General features: G+C 45.5%; 1 pseudogene; it reads right to left on the reverse strand.

Annotated features, from left to right (window-relative positions):
* Window positions 1-5549: 5549 nt before the first annotated feature.
* Window positions 5550-6231, reverse strand: LOC125758702 (uncharacterized; annotated as a pseudogene).
* Between the last annotated feature and the right edge of the window lie 333 nt (window positions 6232-6564).

A 6564-nucleotide genomic window follows, 5' to 3' on the forward strand; every position in this document is an offset into this window, starting at 1 on the left:
TCGACGGTCAACGCTCTGTTCGCCGCTGTCAGTGTATTGCTGTAGTTTAACTTTCAGTGTCCCGGCCACAAGTTCGGCCAAATAAAGAGTTTCATCTCGGACCTGCCGACTGCTGCCTTCGTCGACGTCACGACCCTGTGACAATATTTGAGCTGTCTACATTACGCTTAACTTCCAAGAATAGGAGTTTCTAAGCGAATGAGGGTTTTCAGAGTAATTTTTATAACTACCACCGCAATTTTAGCCGCTGCCGTCTTATCTATAGACCAAGAACAACCCAACACGTTTGTAAAAGCCTTTATAGTGCAAAAAGAAGCGTACTTACTCGAGATACAAAAACGTTTGAGAAAAACAGTACTCATGTTTCTACAATTATTGAAAAACTTTCTCGAAAAACAACACCAATGCTTTGCAATGTTTACAAGACACGTTTTCGCGACGGTTAAAGGGATACTGACCCGAAATCGGAAAATTTACGAGAACTCGGTAAATGAAATCTCCGTGTGCGATTACATCGAATAGATGTCGTCTCAGAGCAATTTTTTCGGCGGATAGTTGTATTTTCGGTGGTCTCATCTTTATACGTCGCATCCTTCTACGGTGCCTTAAAAATTCGAACAGATCGGTTCGTGATGTGAGCACCGAGCAGTTATTCGCGCGTACTCTGTCGCTAGAAGAGTCGTCAGTATTCAACTTCAGTTTTTCAACTTCACCGAGCAGATGTTCCATGCCCGCAGCACTTCTTACACTGTACGACAGCCGTTTGCGTTTCGTGCTGTAGCCGTTCACTACGCAGTTAAACTGCTCGTGAACTACAATTATCTTTTGCACAAGTAAGTCTCCGTTCCCGAAGCAAAGTGTGGGATTGGGCTAGTTGGTATCCTATTATTAAACTGCTCAGCGCAAAAAATTTTACACAGTACACATAGAAAAGACGAGGACCAGCGCTGGTCCTCGTCTTTTCTATGTGTACCGTGTCAAATTTTTGCGCTGAGCAGCCCGTTCCCGAGCCGGCGAGTGTAAATATTCCGCACATCTTGTTCAATACCTCGTCGTAAAATCTCTCGAAAATCCACTGCTTTGAAGGCATAGGCGACAGCTGACAACTGATCGAATGTCAGTGTGATGCAACTCTCTAGGTAATCGCCTGCCTTTCGTTTGCTGTTCTATTTCTGGCGGCTCCTCCAAATTGGGCACTGGGCTTTCGCGGGACGCCGTGCGTTTTGGGGAGGATTTGCGCCTAAACCCCGAACATTTTGCTTTGAAATGTGAGGTGGAAGTGCTGGGAACAAGCGCGGCACGGCACCTGGCGCGAGTTCCCACTTTCCACGTGGGATCAAAACTTCTTGTCCCGCAACGACACGACAATAGTGCTTTACAATGTCGTCACTCTCAAAATGAACGTCACAGACCTTGCATTTCGCAGTAAGCTTTCTATCGTTGCTATGCAAAGCTTGAATGGCGTAGGGTCTTTTGGAGGTCCGAAGAAGTGTCGTGAAGCGGAGTCGTCGTTGCGGTAGCCGCTCTTGCAGCCCGGCGCAAAGCAAGTCGGCATGCCGCTCTGTGAATCTGTTCGCCCTCGTACGCTTCGTACATCATGCACGTGTCTTCGTACAAGGCGCTAAGCCTGGTCAAGAACAGTCGCAAAAATGACGAGCTAACAAAGCGCAGACGACGCTGTAACCCACGTGCGCTCGTACATCGGCGGCGCCGATCACAACAAGCGCCAGCCGCGGGAGCTAGACGTGACTGCAGCGCCACTAGTTCTCACGACCGCCACGCGGACCGCCTCTCCGGCGGAGCTTTTAAACTGAGTTTGTTCTAGTAACGTTGTGCAGAGCAGCAACAACGCTGGTAGCAATATTTTTTGTGATGCATCGCGTGAAGACGATAGCTACAGAGTCAGCTCTCACATTTCATTGAGGACATGAAGCTGCAATGATTTTTCATATTCTACTTATCTGCTGGCGTAAAGCGTTCGTTAGCAACATATTCATTAACGTTGAATCTTTTACCATTTTTTCTCCGAGAGGACTTGTGCCGCACAGAAACGTCTCAGACGTATCCTAGTGATACAAAACGTAGTATATCACTGCTATATTCACACTATCGCCACTTCTAGCTCTGCTTACCTGCTGAAAAAAAACTTTATGGTGACCTAAAAAAGGAAAACGAATATGTCTAAGTCAAACAGCAGGCCGGCTTCGTATTAAGTAATCGCAGTAAATAAGTATAAAGGTTGTTTCACTTAAGTATAGAACGAAATATTGAAAAAAAAACAAGCGGTTAACCGCGACTGAATGAAACCAACGGCATATGGTTTACCGTCATGCGCACTCGTTGTAGTATTTTTATTGGTTATTTCGTTAATTAACTAAAGGCAAATATGCAACATTTTTAATATTTTCAATATTTTTATTATCGCCCTGAAAATTCGATGGCGAATATCTCTAATTACGTGCCACTTTCATGATTTCTAAAAAATGGGTACGTCATGAATTGTCATGACTACAACTTTCTGATATAAACAACTGCCCTCAAGTCAACGGTTAAAATGTTAATTAACGATTTTTGTTAATTGGCCGCACCAGTGTGATTTCAGCTGGGGCAAAGTATCTCCGCCTCGACGTAAAGCTCGTTGTGAAAACAACAGCAGCCTTACTCTCATAGGAGTTTTATAAAAAAAAAAACATTGTCTAAAAAAAACACCCTGTATAGATATCGCCGATTGGCCGGCAGTGATGTGGAAGTGATAGCAATCGGACTGGTCGAAGTTACTGGTTTGTTATCTCAATGTCCCTGCCACTCCCCGCGCGACAGACCGGGACTTATCGCCTGAAACGGCGTCCGTGCTTTTCCGTACAGACCCCAACACATCGCAGCGCGTTGTTTTCATTTTTTTTCTTGTTGTTCTGGCCCACGAGTTATTTCTTGCTAGAAGTTGAGCGGTAACGGGGTTTGACTATCTGCGGCCAACGCGACACTCCGTCGAGTACCACTTGGCCAAGATAGCACCCATAACAGGAAGTCGAGGAACGATGTTACGAACGAGGAAGTGTGTGCGCAACGCCGACTGCACGTTTGGTTGACATCCTTTCAGTCATGGCGATTAGTAGTCGGTTCAACCTCCTTCGCTGCCAAGAACAACGTTCACAGCTGTGTAATTCATGAATAAATAAATAAATAGGCTAGGGCGGGGCAAAATGCGACAAAAATTTGAAAATAGCGAATATTTTATTATTTCACTCGTTACCATAAAACATAAATGCAGGAACTTTCTTTTGGGTACAAGGTATGTGCTACGTAAATATGGCGATGTTGCAACAGTTCAAAAGTTTATTTTAAAAACAAACAAAAAATGCCCCAGATGACTCATTTTGACCCCACCTGCGGTGCAAAACGAGACGCTGCGTGAGGCAAAACGAGACAGTGTGAAAAATTTTTATCTTTTGAGTTCTTGCAGTAGAAGCACTTCAAATTCACTCCGTGGGCCCCCACGCAGTCTTCATGAGCCCAGTCTTTGCACTCCACGCATTGAATCCAAACAGAACCCGGCGTTGTGTTGCTCCGGAACTCCTGAAAAGCATTCAGTGCTTTTTTCATGTCGTTTTCCTCCCAGGAAACTCTAGATGATATTCTCTTGTACGTCCGTACCATCCTAAACAAAAATATTATATATAATGAGCGTAAATAAATGGTTCACTTAATAAGACACTCTCTAAGGCAATTCAATGCCTTTTTGTCGCGTTTTGCCCCTCTCACATGCCCGAATTCAAAAAAATTTGCCCTTCGGCCCACGGCACCAAACGAACTAAACTTTTGGTGGAATGTAGCTAGTAGTGTAAAGTAACAACATAAATACTTACGTTGTTGTACTGGCGCCGGAGTAGCTTCATGCACGGATTCGAAAATTTGGCCGAGCAGAATTTCGCCCCTTTTTGGCGGGTCACGAACACACTGACATCAGCTGCGCAATTTTTCCCGCGCGAACGCTGTGAGCAATAATGAACTTTTACACAAAAAACGTCAAAAACTACCGGCAACTATCACTGAAATAGAGAAACAAAGAAAAGGTACTTTTTGTATTAGCTGTAGAGGGCGACAAAGTCAAAATGTCACGTGTTGCCCCGCGTCTCATTTTGCCCCGCCTTACCCCAAATAATAAATAAACTCAAAGAGTCCCTTACGCATTCGCCTAAGACGACTCGAAGACGACTCGAAGGCGACTCGAAGGCGAAAGCCATTCGGTGTGGCTATTTTATCATGCATAGTCATCATAATCATCGGGGCTTGAGAGGTCACGTGAGTAGCTGCACACTTTTTTGATGCTGTGGCTGATTATAAGGATGATGATGATCGAATATAGCTCAGCCCGTTGTAATTGGTTGGCACCTTTCAACCAACCACTCGTTATGCAAGTCACATGGTGTGACGCCTAGTGCGATCCTACGCTTCTGACACGCAATATTTTTTCTGACGTCCAAGTGATTAGAAGCGGTAATTAGTGTGTGAATCAAATGTGAATTAGGTTAATTAAATGGGATAACGGGTGAATTAAGAGTGATTCACGTTTGAATCAAAGTTAATGAAAGCTAAGTCAAATGTGAAATAAGTGGAATTAAAGTACGCGCAAGTAAACCTGCTATGTGGGCCAGTTGGTACGACTTCATGGCTTATTCGCGTCTGTCGCAGAAATAAACGAGTTGTTAGTACGCGCATCACCCGCGTGTGTCTTTTTCTTTTGTCCTTTCGTATAGTTCCAGGCAGCGGGAATAAGCCATGAATTAAAGCAGTAAAGTTAGACAAGCGAATCGAATGTGAATTATAACTCTAAATAAAATGCTAAACTAAATGAAAGATTAATCAGGTGTAAATTGACAGCTCGGCGACCGAGTCGCAACATGTAGAAACAGTGGTGACGCCTAGGCGATCGAAAGAGAATAAGGAAAAGTAAGTAGTAATTCAATCGCTTGAGGTGGTCGGAGTGATTTAAAGAGTGTCTCACGAGGGCGTAGGCTTTCACCTGTGCTTCATTTAGCATTAGCTAAAGGTACCGTAAACACCTAACTATGCTACGCACCTAACTATACCGCTGCTGATCAAGGGACTACTACCGGTGGCCCATATGAATGGCTGTAGGGTGCGAGGAATGCTCGAAATGCAAATCCTGTACGCACTCTTGCGATCAATTAACTTAATTCACTTCAGCTTTAGGAGCGGAGCTGTTTAAGGTTTTCGTTGCGCCGGGCAGTGCGAACAGTAATTATCATCATCATGAAACGGTACGCTCTCGCTTCATCCTCCTCTTCATCTTCTTCTTCGCTGACACATCACGTGCGCCGATTTTTCCGGCGTGTAATGCGATAACTATGATGGGCGAGTCTGTTACGCGACTAAAAATCACGTAACATCACATAACAACTAGTCACAGGACTAAAATCACGTAGCATCACATAACAACTAGTCACGGGACTAAAAATCACCTTAGATCACGAAACAACTAGTCACGCGACTAGAATCACGTAACATCACGCAACTAGCCCCGCGTACTAAAAATCTCGTAATAGGTTTTTCGTGGCAACTCTCGTCCGTCTCTCTGGTGATGGCCGCGTTGTAGTCCATCCTTGTGCACTGCGAGCACCGCTGCGTTGCCATCGACGTTCTTTTTCGAATTCGGATACATCGCGTTCGGCATTCTCGAACATTCTTCCCTGCTTAAGTAAGCCGGGCAAAGTGAGGGAGTGAAGCATGGCATACTTCCGGAGACGAGAAGATGTTGTGGCGAGGATGATTTGGTTTTGAACCTCAGCGTCGACGTTCTGGAAGTTACAGTGGCGAGAAAGTTGCCGGAGACGCGCGTAGGAGTCCCGTGATTCACCAACGTTTTGTTAAGCTTGACGAAACTTGCAGATCGCAAATGTTGAGTTCACTCGCGGAGCAAAACAAGCACTCAGTTTCGCTCGTGCGGCATTGCACTCCGGCGTCTGTGTGGTCTGACTCGTGCTTGTCGTCGTTGCAGCCTGCGTAGTCGGGAAGCGAACGAAATGAGTCGTAGACTTCTTCGCCGACGAAGTGCAGAAGAAGCGCTTTCTTGCGTGCATCCGCCGTGTTATTGCATGCGAGAAGAAAGTTCTCGAACCTTTCGATCCACTTCGTGCATTCATGTCCAATATTGTTGGCGTCTGTAGCGCAGCGGTCGAAACTTGGAAATGGCGGGAGCATGTGCGCCATGGTTGCGATTGACGGTTGCCGCTTTCTGTTGATTGATTAGATTGGCGAGACGATGATGATAAGAGCTGGTTAGCTAAGATAGAGTGTACTAGAATAGGGGAGTGCTCGGAACGAGCTTCGAAAAGTGAAGCTCAAACAGGGTCAATCCGCTTGTGGCGCTGCATCGGTAGTCTGCAGTGTGTCGTCGTTTAAGAGATGCGCACGGCTCCGCCGTAGTGGTGCAGGGGCAGAATGCCCGTTTACCACTCAAAAGGCGCGGTTTCGAATCGCAGCTGTAGATGGTGGGTTTTTATTCTTAGTGTCACCTTTTATAGCTGTATTGGTTTTCGTTTT

The sequence above is a fragment of the Rhipicephalus sanguineus genome, chromosome 1 (assembly GCF_013339695.2).
Source record: "Rhipicephalus sanguineus isolate Rsan-2018 chromosome 1, BIME_Rsan_1.4, whole genome shotgun sequence".
Taxonomy (NCBI): domain Eukaryota; kingdom Metazoa; phylum Arthropoda; class Arachnida; order Ixodida; family Ixodidae; genus Rhipicephalus; species Rhipicephalus sanguineus.